We start from the raw sequence: 15,240 nt of genomic DNA, 5'->3' as shown, positions 1-15,240 counted from the left end.
AGAACTTTACTGCCCCAACGGCCATCTGTCCGTCGAAATATGTGCTCTGCCCACTGCCACTTCAGTTTCGCAATCGTTTGGACTATGTCGGTTACTTTGGTTCTCCTACGGATCACCTCATTTCTGATTCGATCTCGCAGGGAATCGCTAGGTATGTATAATGTGCAAATTCAAATAATATCACATTCACAATATTTTTAAAGAAACGTGTACGTTTGTACTAAATAATATTATCATTTTGCACAGAAAATAGCTTAAATTGCCATCTAAATGTAAAAAAATTGGAGCATCTCAGATGAAATCTCAGCCACGTATTAGATAGTATGAGCACGTAGCTTGGTAGCGAGCAATCGTGTTTATGATAACCTTACACCGAGGTTGTTTACGAAAATCCTTCGCTTATGATTATTGAAGTTATACATCTTTAGTCGCATTATGAAAAAAAGATGAAAGTAAAATTTTAAGATGCGCACGCATCACTGTAACACTATAGTAACAGATTGAAGTTGGTTCCTAAAATTTTCTGACGTTTTCATTCGTTATTTCTTTTGGTTTCTTCGTCCATTATTATGACAGGCAAAGGGTTCAAGCCCATACAGCCGTATTCATAATTTAATAATTTATTGTCAAAGCGATCTTTTCATTTTTACAAAATTGTTCTTTGTAAAAATGTAGAACATATAAACAAAGAAGTATAACTTCTTGCATGCATGCATAAGTACACACACACACTTTTTTTTCATTGCCTTTGTATTATATCGTAAGTATTACATAAAATACTTATTATAAAAGCTGTATTAAATTTATGCTGCTATTAAGGGACCTCGAAAGAGATTGTGAAGGCTTTTACCTAAAGAGGACCACAATTTGTTAAATATTTAGATAGGTCTAAAGTAAGCCTGTGAAGCGTAGATGGCGCAATAGGTGGAATCATTAACTCTCTCCACAGTGCCTTAGGTTTGATTCTCCTCGGCCACGTTCCAATGTGCTTTCAGTATGTAATTAATTTTGGGAAAAGAACCTACGTAAGTTAGCCTCTCATAAAAGATCAAAGGTGTGTTTTGTATGTGGTAGTATTTTTTTTGCTTTTATTAACCGACTTCAAAAAGGAGGAGGTTCTCAATTCGATCGAAATTTTTTATGTCTGCATACCGATTACGGTGAGATTTATGTTCCAATTTACGTGATTCATCTCTAGATTGACGCGGAATGTTTGCCATTTGGTCTCATTAAAATTTGACATCGATTGGCCCAGTAGATTTTATTTTATGAATATTTTTGTTAAATTGATCGGTGTAGTTACGAAGGAATGGTCCGTAACTACACTGGCCTGCAAAAGTAAGTATCACACTTTTCAAATTATTTTTTTTTCTTAACTATAGAAGGTAGAGATTTAAGATTAAAAACGTTTTGTTGCAAATTTTATAGGCTTTAATTCTAAGAAACTAAAATTATACATTAGTAACATTTTTAACTTAAAAATGATAAAACAATGTAAATAGACATTTTTAGTTTAGTGTAAAAAAATTCAACTAAAATGTATTACATGTTATTTAATTTTTAATAACTGGTATTGCCTCCTCGAGCTCTGATTATGGCTTCGAGCCGGTTTGGCATACTGAACACTAGGTTTCGGAGCCGATGTTGGGGAATATTCTCCCATTCTTCTACCAGGGCCTGCTTCAGTGCCCTGAGAGTAGTAGGTGGTGGTCTGCGATTTCTGACTAGCCTCCCAAGCTCATCCCAGGCGTGTTCAATCGGGTTGAGATCAGGACTTCTTGATGGCCAAGCCATCACGCAAATATCGACCTCTTGTACGATATGAGCCGTGTGTGGCCGGGCATTATCATGCATCAGCATCGATCCATCACCCATATTTGCTAAATACGGCCCTGCATTCTCATCACTCATTGAGAATCTCTTAAGCATATCTTTGCCCAGTGAGGGTGCCATTTTCTATGGCTACTAGCTCTGTGCGACCTTCTGAAGATATGCCAGCCCATACATGTACACTGCCTCCACCGTATTGGACTCTTTCTCTGCATCTCAATGCAGGCTTGAAGGTATCGCTCACCAGGTCACCAGTAAACACTTCGCCTTCCATCAGAAATGTAAAGGGAGAATCGAGACTCATCTGCAAACAAAATTCTTGACCATTCTTCTTCATCCCACTGCATGTATTCTCAGGCGTATCGCAGTCTCGCTACTCAATGCTGTCTCTCGAGTTTTGGGCCACTCGCTGGTCTTCGGGGTTTCAAATTTGCTTCAGCAAGTTTTCTTCTCACTATACTGTCACTTATGTAATCCCTCCGGGTCTGAAGTAGCTGTTGCTGGACTTCAACTGTATTTTGGTGGCGATTTCTTAACACAGTGGAAATAATATAACGATCTTCTCGGGCACTGGTACACCTGGGTCTGCCATTACAAGGTCTCCTCAGCTGGTGTCCAGTCTCTTCGTACCTTCGCTTTACCTTCTGGACCGTTCGTACCGTCACACCCACCATTCTTGCAGTGCGACGCATACTTATGCCTAGTTCCAGAAAAGCCATGATCCTAGCAAATTCTTCAACTGAAAGAGGCATGATAAATAAATGTTATGTGATTTTTAGCATAAATTTTTAAAACAAGACCCATCGATCTTGAAAAAAATTTAAAACAGAAAGAAAAATGTGAATGGTAAAATTGTAATTCGGAAACGTCCACTTTGAAAAAGGAATGGTTTTGTTTTTGAAGTTTTTTTTTCAGCCAATTCTTAAAAGAAGGTTACCGACTATAAAGTTTTTATGTACAAAATTAAATTCTCTTTGGAGTCCTTTTTAATTCGAAAGTATTTCTTGTGAACTTAAAACGTTATCCCAATTTTAAAAGTGTGATACTTACTTTTGAAGGCCAGTGTAGTCGGTACCGACACCGATCAAACATGTGAAAGGCCGGATTAATAAATAATTTAATAATGACTCACGAAAGTTTTAATAATTTAATATTTTTGTTGTTTTGTTTGTTTTAATATAATATGTTGGTCTCAGTGAGTCATACATATTTGTGCCGTTTGGTGTCGAGACACTTGGCCCTGGGGCCCAGAGGCGAGGAGAATGTTCAAAATACTATCTTCGCGCCTCAATAAGGCTACTGGAAACCCAAGCGCTGGCAGCTATATCGGTCAACGGACCAGCCTTGCTATCCAATGCGGTAATGCTGCCAGTATTCTTGGTACGCTTCCACGTAATGATAGTTTTAATTTTATGTAGTCATAGTATTGTAAATATAGGTTTAATTTGTTTTGTTTGAATAATAAACCTACTAATATTTAGTAGTCATTATTAAAATATTTTTGTTAATGTGGATAATTATATTTTGTGTTCGGCTTTTTAATTGATACCTACACTCGCCATGCGTGACTTTGAGCGGGATAGCTTCGTCGAGAACAAAACAACCCAAGCGGTAAGGCATCGACTTAATTATCAATAGGTAGTATTTTATTAATATTACAGGTGTCAAGTTCGCATAAGGGGTTAATAAAATTAAATCTTTATTAAGTTATTTTATACATTTCAGTTATTATAGTCGGGATTAATCGTAATGTAGTTCTCAAGCAAATTCCGATATCCTTCAAAAAAGCATAATTTTCGATGAAAAATAGTTATGGCATCGAAAAGAAAATGCGTGGTAAGTATATTTAAATTTCTCTTTGATAAGAGATTTCGTTTATTTATAAAAACTTGTCGAAATATCATATAATTAAGGGAGTCTAGTTTGTACTAGCAAGCTAGCCTCGGGTGATAGTAGGTTAACAATAAATTTTGACGTTATATCTCGCTCAATACCAATAACCTTAGATTTAGGATTGGTCTCCGATGCGCTCCAACAAGATACCGCAGGCGTAGTCGTAAAGTGCGGGTACTAATCTTCAGTCTTCAACAATGTTTGATCAACGTCAACGTGCCACATGTTCTCTTAAAATTGCTAATAATTGAAACTTTGTAAAAAATAATACTACAAGAAATATGAAAGACACTGGGATCACATATCATCAGTAAATATTTTGTATTTCATTAATTTCAATGTAAAATAACACGAAGCGTATGTTACAATATTTGAAAGATTCCGCTCACACAAGCATCTAATAGTTGCCGTAATAAAAAAGCTATTGTTCTTTGGTAGTGCGGTATCTAGTTACATTACAAAGCCCTTTAGCATCAGCGCTATATCTCCTAGAAATGACAGTCCCGGCCGCAGGCGCGCTCTACCCTAACACAATCATACTAGACTCTTTGACCGTATCACAATCTTGAGAACAGAGAAAGTGCTACAAATTCACACATGAAGGTTGTAACTCTCAGTAATCAGCTGGTTGTTACTTTAGAAATATTTCAATCTCAAGTGTTAAGGGCTATCAAAGCCCTTTCACTGGCAAGTGGCACCGCAATAAACACAATGCTATCCTCGTTTATATCTCGGTCTGAAAGATTTACGGAACTGTGTAGAATCATACGGAGTCGGTCAGTGGGGTATTTACAAGGCTTTAGTCGTCGCTCCATCTACTGTTTTCTAACTCATGCTATTTAACTTTAGTATTTTCTTTGATTAACGCGAGTGTTACAATTTAAATAAAACACTTTTTCGAGAATTAAAACGCGTGTAATTGTAACTGTGTTTCTACATTAAGTTTTAGTGTAAAGGTTACATTTTTATTACCTATTATTTTACTAAACCTGACGTTTCGTGACTTTATCAGAGCACGTTTTCAGGGGGATTGCGGTTAACAGGAACCGAGGTAGTATTTGTCATTGTGAAGTTTAGCGCCATTTGTTGCCTCGGAGATAGTATTTGCTGGAGACAGATGGCTTTTGGCAGATTATGTGATCCTAACCTACTGTAAAAACAATTACAATTATACGCGTTTTAATCTTTTGAAAGTATTTTAAATAAACTATTTAACTTTACCATTTTGTATTTTCTTTGGTGATGGTTATTTGACATTTGATTTTTGCGAAAAAATTACATTTTTATTATTACTTTAGTTAACCCGACGTTTCAAGACCTTTCAAGATCTCGTTTTCATGGGGACTGCAGAAAAATGTAACTTTTACGCAAAAATTTAATGTTTAAATGTAAATTTATTATTTAGTTTACTTTGTACTTTCATCCGGCATGAAATAATAGACCTGCACGAACGGACACTTTGTTATACACACTTACATGGACAACGGTACACTTAAAAGGGTGAAGATAATATATATAATTAGCAGTAGAACTAACTGTTTGTTCATACGAGGCAGTGTTACCGCCATATCTATTTCTTGTGATATCTTTAAGTATTGGTGCATTAGTTTTGGTTGTAAGATTTTTTTTTATGAAAATAAATGACGAGACGAGCAGGTCGTTCAGTTGATGGTTCATTTGCCCAGTAATTTCACTAGCTACGGCGCCCTTCAGACCGAAACACCGCAATGCTTATACATTACTGCTTCACAGCAGAAATAGGCACCGCTGTGGTACCCATAATCTAGCTGGCATCCCGTGCAAAAGAGCCTCCCACTGGTAAAATACCGGTGTATTTATAGTTACACTTGCTGACCCGACCGAATTTTTGGGGATTTTCAAGAATCCTGAGCGGCACTGCATTGTAATGGGCAGGGCGTATCAATTACCATCAGCTGAACGTCTGTCTCGTCTCATCCCTTATTTTCATAAAAAAAATCTTACTTAATAAGAAATTCAATTCAATCATTTGAACAATATACAATTCTGCTGGAAAGTTGACCAATAACTTTGTAATACACACTGATACACAAACTTGTTACCAGTTACCGTTTGTGGAGTCAGCGATTTAGTTTCAGTTTGTGTTTGGCTTCGGAGTCATCTCGATACATTGATTTTTGTTATTCCTGTGAACAATAACAAAATTGATCCCATGATCTGTTGTAGTATGTAAGTAGAAATGTTAGGGTTTAAACTATGAAATTTCCGTTTTATTGTAATGGGTACATAGAACCTTCATCGCTTGAGCTTTTTGAGTGAAACTTTTTTCACATGGTACCTACGTAGTTCTTCTTTTAAAACATGTGCAACATTCGATTATCGACTTTCGGTTGTTTTTATTATTCAGCTCAGACAAGAAAGATACTTTGAAAAATCGAGTGATTTTTGAATACAGAACTAAAGCGGCAGAAACAGCTCGCAATATCAATGTTGCATAATTCAATACCATGTTTAAATGCTTTCGTGATTGAAACTTTGATTTGATGAACGAACCACGCAGAAGACTGCACTTGGGCGTAGTATTAGTTGCCGCTACGCCTGCGGTATCTAGTTGGAGCGCAGCGGAGACCAATCCTTAATCTAAGATTTCATACTTTCACTTTTATTTGACAAAAACCAAACAGTGCAGATAGTATTTAACGCCTTATTTGCAAACCGTTGCGGTTTGATGTCGGAATGTACTTAAAACATGATTTACGTTACGTTTGTAGAGAAATTATGCTAGGAAGGTTAGATTATAATATTAGCTGGATATGCAGCTTATCAAAATGCTGCTTACAACGATTGATTAAAAAGGATTTTATATGCTGATATTTAATGTAATATCAGCTCTATTGGGACTGATCTATCATCACGGATAGAACTATCATTGCTAATAAGCCTAATATTGTGTTGGTAGATCAGTTAGAGCGTCGGACACTTATTGTTGATATCACCGTTCCGTGTGATGATATGATCTGATGATGATGATGAGATTATCATCATATATAGACAAATTGTCGAGATACCTAGACAGCATACGAAGTCAGTAACATGTGGGATGTTGATTCAACAATAATTGTCGCGAAAGTCGTTTCCGTAAACGGTCTTTTAGCAAAGGGCCTCGACCTGATCATCTCAAGAGGCTCTCGCTAAAGAACCGGATAAAGGGTTAGACACAAAGTTTGCGGTTTTAGGGACGGAACGCATATCTGTCTGTCGCCCTAACCACCGGCGGAATGGTCGTGATTCTAGTTTATATTCATAAAATAGATTTTTTAAGTATTTTATATATAAATGTAGGAAATATGATTATATTGTAATAACAAGTATAATAATAAGCTGTTTAGTATTCAATATCAGCTATAAGCTTGCTATATAATAATATAATAAATATTTTATACGATCAGAACCCGGAACCAACGAGCATGTACGAAAAGAGTAATGAATGTAGAGGAAGCGCGTGAGGTTTGTAAGAATGTAGCATTCTATAGTCTCTGCCTACCCCGACGGGAACATGGCGTGACTATGTGTGTGTATGTATTTTATACTAGTAGTATTATAGAAGTTAGTAATGCTTGTCGGTTTCATCTTATCCCCCTCGAAGGTCTGTTCGATTTCCTTCCATATTTCCACTCGTTAGAGCGAAGCCTTTGTCCGCAATCTGATTAAGATTATCATTCCACCGTCTATTTAGTCTGCCAATATTTTTATTTCTCGTTCCTTCCATGTCGTTGATTTGCATGTTACTCCATCTATTAGTCAGTCAAGCGAGACATATTATACGAAATTATAAATCTGCGGTATATCCAAATATCACGCTGATGAAGTTACGAGAAGAAGGCTCGTTATTTACAAAAAACCTCATCTTGTTTGTCACTCATAAAGTGATAGTATAACTCTACCATCATAGAAAAGAGTTTTAACTACATCCAACTCTTGCAAACATAATCTAATTTGCAAATCACAGAAAGCATACTTTTTAAACTGAACGTTGTAGGCTTGCGTGATAGCAGACGCTACAAAACGGAACATTTCGTACTAATGTTTTATGCCTAAGGCAATAACTTTTACTTTTTCAAGACAGCATGTTATTAAGCCCTTGCAAGGTCACGAAAGTGAATTTACAAACTTATATGTGTGTTCGAAAGGAAAGTGAGACCGTTTCGCTTTCGAACAAATCACTGATGGTAATAACTGAGGGGTGGAACTAATTTTTACGACTGCGTTACCTTTTATGGAGCTATTTCGTGCAGTTGTTGTCAGTACTGATATTTTTGTCGTTCAGCACTTAAGTGGAGATTTAGTGTTTATTTTCTATTATGTTTCAGGTACGTATAAGAACGAATCATTAAGAGATAAATTTAAAGATATAAACATTTTGAGTGTTGCTTCTCTTTTTCTTCTAGATAATGTTCGATAATATGTTCATGAGTACATTAAATTTTCTAGAAACTGTGATAATCATAATGTTAACACGAGGCACAAACATTAATTTGTTGTGCCTACTACTCGGCTAATTCGAGTTAGTAAGTCTTTTATTGGGCGATGTGCATAAATGTGTTACGAAATTTAAAAGGATTGTTTAAAAACGTTTGTGTGGGAAAGGTATAAACAATTTTCTTAATGATACCACACACTTGGAATGAAGCACATACCCTCAGGCTCTTTAATTGTAAATGTTTATTGTACGATATTACATTGTAATCAAAATTTGCATAAAAAAAAATAAAAGCCCGCTGAGTATCTTGTGCCTGATCTTCTCAGGTTTGAGGCAGTCTATTTCGAATGGTTGGTAGTTTTTGACGTCCAATAAGAGATTTTGAATCCTATTTTGAGTACAAATATTTAAATTTATAAAGTTAGTTGACTTACTGGTAGACTTAAATTGTTGGATCAATAAAATTATGCTCAAAGAAACATAAGAAGGTATGAATATTATAGCCACAACTTCCTAAGCTACTACCGTTGTTGCGGGTGTGAAAATATCTAGATAATCTGCCACCTTCTTTTCTATTTTAACTAGATGATGATTCTGTTACCAGAATCTCTTCTTCATGTTTTTAATATTAAAGTTATTATATTTTAAATCGCTAATGCAATGCTCGTATTTATTTACGGTGTGTATGGATTTGTGCATCTATTGTACTCAATAAACTATTGTTTTTACACATTACATTACATATTATATATTTAACTTTTTTGACTTACACGTGTAAGGCATTAAGTATTTGACATTTGAGTATTTTTGTTAAATCACTTTACATATATTGTAATTGAAATGATTTATAAAACGATGAAGCTGTAAATGTTGATTTAAAAGAGTGGCTTATGAGTTTTTTGCCACTTCTTCCCATTGGGGCTCAACCTCTTCCGAAGTGTTGGTAAATGTTTAAAAGAAAAGAACAATTTTGACATTCATTCATTTCTTTCATGAATAAAATGACTTTGATTTCATTTGTAACCCACATATACATAACCCTTAGGGTTATTTATCAATGGATCACCTTTGTTCATTTATATTAACACATACTAATATAAGAATAATCGGTCCTCAAAATGCTGAGAAATCGTGTAACATGCACATAAAAAATCAACGCTGTAAACGACTTTCAGAATGGGAAATTATTCTTAAATTCGATTGAAAATAATGTTTTCTATCATCTTCTGACTCCAACAATCTTAATCCCACTTGAATAACATTTAAAATAATTGTTAACAATTCATTTGTACAGTTTTTAGCAGTCACTTTCTATTGCGAGAGGCTCGCATCAATAATTACATATTATAGAAATATTTTTTATTTTACACGACCTCCCAGACGCTGCAGTGAAAGCGGAATGCAATTTGGGAGTTCATTATGTTCTCGGGTAATTGGTAACATGATTATAGTATGCTAAAACATTACTCGCTGATTGCTTGTGGCAACGTCGTGGAGAGGGTCGTTCCCTTGCCTTATTTGTTATGCCCGTTACGAGTTAAGGCTTGGACATGGACGAGTCTGTCATAGTGCATTCTGTTTTTAAAAATGTTCGCCACTTTATTAATTAGGAGGAATAATAATTAATTAACTAACTAATTTGTGACTTTCAAGCAACAAAGTTAGGCAAATAATTTGTGATCATTTAATTCAATTTAACATTATAATGCGAAAACTACTCGATGTTAACATTTTAGAGCCAATAACGGCAAATGGCTGTGCATCAAACCTTAAAATCTATGATCCCTTTAACCAGCTGTAATGCCTTCGGGTAATGTTTGAAAAGTGGGGAGTTTCACTTTCATTAACACTGTTAACGTTAAACCAACTGTGCCCTACCATTTGTTTACTATTAAACGTGGGTGTTGGAACCACTGTGTTTCATGCTTTATCAAGTTCTTTGTTCTGATTACACTCATAATATTAATCGAACAAAGTTGTTCGAGATTTAATCGACTTGTTAGTTAAATGGTATGAGTATTTGCATTGCGAAATACAATTTTGTTATGTTGCTAAATCGATAGGTATAAGAAACTCTAAAAACCGGTTTCACGAAACTAACGAAAGGTACATGATATAATTGTTAAGTATCTTTCTAAATGAAAGACAATTCACTCGTCAAATCATATTTCATTTTAAGGTCCGCGATGGACTCCTAAAGTAATGAACGGATTTTAATGGAGATTACTTTATGGAGTGCAGTTTAGTCCAAATTGAGAGATAGGATAGTTTGTATTTCGATTTGGGACCTATAATTATTTTTATCTCAATATTTTTTTATATGGACATATTTTCTATGACAAAATTTATAGACGCACGGTCTGACAGTTCTGCCGTGAAACAATTTCATTATAACAACAGGGAGCTTATTTTACGAAATAATGCTTGATGTTATGAAATATTATTGACAATTCAGAAAAAAAACAGTATTTTATTTATTATTATTATTATTATACGTCTGTCGACTCAGCTAGTATATATGTATATAAGAGATTTCCACCTATGTATTGACTCATCATGATTTCTCTGGAACTATAAGGTGTAGGGACATGAAATTTGGTACGAATATTCCTTTCGAGAGGTCAGCTAAGTACGTACGTAAGTACTTAAACATTTTTTTATGACAGTAAGGGACGAGCAGGACTTTCAGCTGATGGTAATTGATACGCTTTGCCAATACAATGCAGTGCCGCTCAGGATTCTTGAAAAACCCAAAAACTCTGTGCGGCACTACATTTACGCTCGTCACCTTGAGACATAAGATGTTTCACTAGCTACGGCACCCTTCAGACAGAAACACAATAATGCTTACACATTACTGCTTCACGACAGAAATAAGCATCGTTGTGGTACCCATAATCTAGCCGGCATCCTGTGCAAAGCTGCCTCCCACTGTTAAAATAACATAATATATGGATCTCTTAGAAATACGTGTTTGTTTTATTTCTTTCATTGGCTTAAATTGTAAAATAATGAGAGTTTTTTTTTATGAAAGAACAACGTCTGTCGAGTTAGCTAGGTTAATATAAAATACCTTTCATCTATTATTCTATCCATTACTATTATCGCTATGCCTGTGGCCTCGAAGCGGCGAAGTGCGAGTCGGACTCGCCCATGAAGGGTTCCGTAGCAACAAGTAATATAATATAAAAGTTCTTGTAGTTCGTTGTAACGATTTATGACGTAGTAATAAAAAACTACTGACTAGATCTCGTTCAAACATATTTTCAGTGGAAGTTTGTATTGTAATGTGTATATATATATATATATATATATATACATATTACAATACAAGAGAATGATAAAACTAATATATATATATATATATTAGTTTTATCATTCTCTTATTTTAGAAGTTACAGGGGGTGGAGTGGAAGTGTCTCTCGCACAAACTATTCAGTTTAGAAAAAAAACTTCCATTTTTGAACACCATATTTACACGCATGAGTTTGATGAAAAAAAAAATAGAGTTCTAAGTATGGGGAATCCCCAAAATTCATTGATTTTTTCTATTTTTGTGTGAAAATCTTAATGCAGTTCACAGAATACATCTATTTACCAAGTTTTAACAGTACAGTTCTTTAAGTTTCGGAAAGCAGTGGCTGTGAGATACGGACGGACAAACAGACAGACAGACATGACGAATCCATAAGGGTTCCGATTTTTGCCATTTGGCCTCTTAAAATATGACTTTCCATATTGAAAAGTTTTTCTATGGTTATTTCTATTGCTACTAATAAAAATAATTCACAAATAGCTATTTAGAATCTAACTATGCCCTGATTGCTATATATTATTGTAACTAATGATTTAGAAATGTATTTTCTAAAATTTGCACGTCATAAATGTGACAAACATGTACTTAATAATATTTATGTAACATCAATCTAACATGTTCATGCAAATAAAAACTTTGACTTTGACTATATATTTAAAATTCCCTCATGTGTGGACGGAATCCACAATAGCATAATATAATATGGTATGATCATTATTATATGATGTTACGTAAATTTATCATTATAATGAACATTATAGCGGTTCATGTAAATTAGGCGTATTATGTTTGATATTCTATGAATAAATGCCGCGAGCTAATAAGCTTCTATTATCATATTAAAGCACCTAATTATCACACATTTGTAGAGTTTGCGATACTCAAATAATACGGCTATAAATATTCATGAAATAATAATAATCTCTATGGTATTTGAGCGGTATGTTTGATGCGGTCGAAAAATGGAAGGTTTATGCATCGTGTATAACGGTTTTTTTCACTGATTCCTTAAAAATTATTCATGTGTCACGATAAAATACCGTTTGAGAGAGAAATACACTCAAAAAATTGTCGTTTGCGACCGACGCACCTCGGCAGGAACGGAGTTCGCTCTTTCTTCAACTTTGAATGTAATTTTACATAAGTAACTAGCTGACCTGACAGACGATGTTCTGTTCATAATAAAACAAACTCTCATTAATTGATAATCTAAACCAATGAAAAAAATAAAACAAAAACGCATTTCTGGATGATCCATATATTGACACACTTTTTACACAAATTATCTTACCCCAAGTTAAGCATATATAGCCTGTGTTATTGGTTACAAGACAATGATATATTTAATACAATATACTTACTTAAATATACATAAAATCATATAAACATCCATGACTCGGAAACAAACATCCATATTCATCATATAAATGCTTGCACCTACCGGGATTCGAACCCGGGACCTCTAGCTTTGTAGGTAGGATCGCTAACCACTCAGCTATACAGGTCTTCATATAATATATTAACGGCCCTGCAACCGGGCGGAGGAAATATCGTAAAATCCGTTCCTAGCTGTCATTTGCTTGGCAGAAGGAATACCTATATTTACTCCTCGAGCGCATCAACCCAAAGCGGGACTTTGCGTTCACTTATTTCGATCCTGTGCGATATCACGCCAATTCATGATTTTCATCATAGAGTCAGGGTTCATCCGGTCTTTCCTGTAGTTATGGCGACCTACTGGCCCTCAGCCATCTATTAGTAACGAATATGCTCACTCCATGATCCTCTCCGACGCGTTCTACAAGATCCGATCCCTTATAACTTTCTGACAATCACTCTCTAAGATTAGAAGGTTGTCTGAAAATTTCATCAAAATCGGTTAATTCTCATCGAAACTAATAATATAAAGAGGAAACATTTGTGTTTTTGTAACATTATATTTTTATTATATTACATATATATTTGCAAGTATTTGTAAATTTACATATATGTTTGTAATGTTTTCACACAAAACTACTGGACCAATTTCAAAAATTCTTCCACCATTAGAAAGCTGCATCTCACTGAGTGACATAGGCTACATTAAATTTTCAAAAAAATAGGGATCCCTAATATAAATGCAATAATTATAACCCAAGGTAAAAATTTGTCATAAAAAATCTGTCATGTTAAATACTTTTTAAATTATTAAAATCGGACATTCCATTCAAAAGATAAAACGAATTTAAGAATGTCAATTTAAAGAAAATAATGCAATAATAAAAAAACACGTTTCGTTTGCAATTCACAAGTGGTAGAAATGAAACCTTAAATAATTTGGCTTCAAGATAATGAGACAAATGTAAAATTTACTATACTATAGTCCGACTTAGTAGACTTTCCACTGCCACGAGATCGGTATCTACGCGAGTGAAACCGAGGGGCATTGCTAGTATTTCATATATAAAGATATATAATTTTCCTGTCAATAATCTCTCCATCTTGAGAATTTAAATAGAACAAAGCTCTAAAGATCTAAACGACCACCCACGATCAAATAAGTTTCATATTATAATAATTACATGTAAATAGGGACGGACTTAACGACACTGCTTGTTGGTTATAAAATATCTAACACACGATAAAATAGAGTCTACTTTCAGACTATCAATTTAAATTCAAATGTTCTTGTTTGTACAGCGTTTTATGAGCTAACAATAAGCATTATCATCAAATCACACGTGTCCAACAAAACATAATATTTAATGTCTTGACAAGTCAACTTTCCTTCCCTCATTTTAGTGAAACTCACAACGGAAATCCTACAATTATGCCCTACAAACAGTGGCCATCACATTTCTAAGTATAGAGAGCTATTTTCAATTATTTTTATGTTTCAAATTGCTATTTCTCCTTTGTGGTTAGTTAGTTTACATGAAACTTGCAGGCCTACATTTTGCCTAATTTGAAAACTATTAAATCCCAAGAAAAGTGCTCTACGCCGGTAAAGAAGATTTCCACCATTTCACCATTATTCCATACAGAACTGATCGCAGATTCTAAGGTAGATTTATCTAACGGCGTGGTCGTAACTCTACAATTATACAAAAGACAATTAGAACAAAGAAATACAAGTATAACTATCACCTTAGGGAGAGTGTTCGCTAATGACAAAGCTAAAAACCAAATAATTAAACTATAAAAATATTTCACGGCTGAGAATCGATCCCTCGACTAGCGGTGTTTCGGCTTCGCAATCACGATTCAACCACTGGTCCAATGACAGTATGATCATAAATTTGAAATAGCCGAACAATATTTAGTTATAAATCTTTCATCTATAATTTCAACGAAGTCTTACGAATTTTCGATCAGGCAACGTGTCATGACGCGAGTTTAATATTTTATACCCATCCCAAGAAAAGTGCTCAACGCCGCTAAAGTAGTTTTTATTATGTAATAATAATACTTCTTTATGCAAAATAAAGCGGGAAAGGCTTATTAGCATCTTAGACCGGGTGTCAACAGAACGACGATTGAGCACTACATAAGGCGTTGGTCTTGTCACATATGTAGTATTTATTGTTCGGATCTTTTGTCTCTACGCGAGTATAACCCTGAGCCACGTGCCACTATTTATATATATATTTGACCACGTGCAATGCATAGTTGAATCATCTAGGATCTAGTACTCTGTGCACGATTAGCAATGCGTAGAGATGTCGCCAGCTTAGCGAAACTCTCTAACGGCCGTTCCCAATAT

Source organism: Leptidea sinapis, chromosome 34, assembly GCF_905404315.1.
Source record: "Leptidea sinapis chromosome 34, ilLepSina1.1, whole genome shotgun sequence".
NCBI lineage: Eukaryota > Metazoa > Arthropoda > Insecta > Lepidoptera > Pieridae > Leptidea > Leptidea sinapis.
This window is presented reverse-complemented; position numbering follows the sequence as displayed.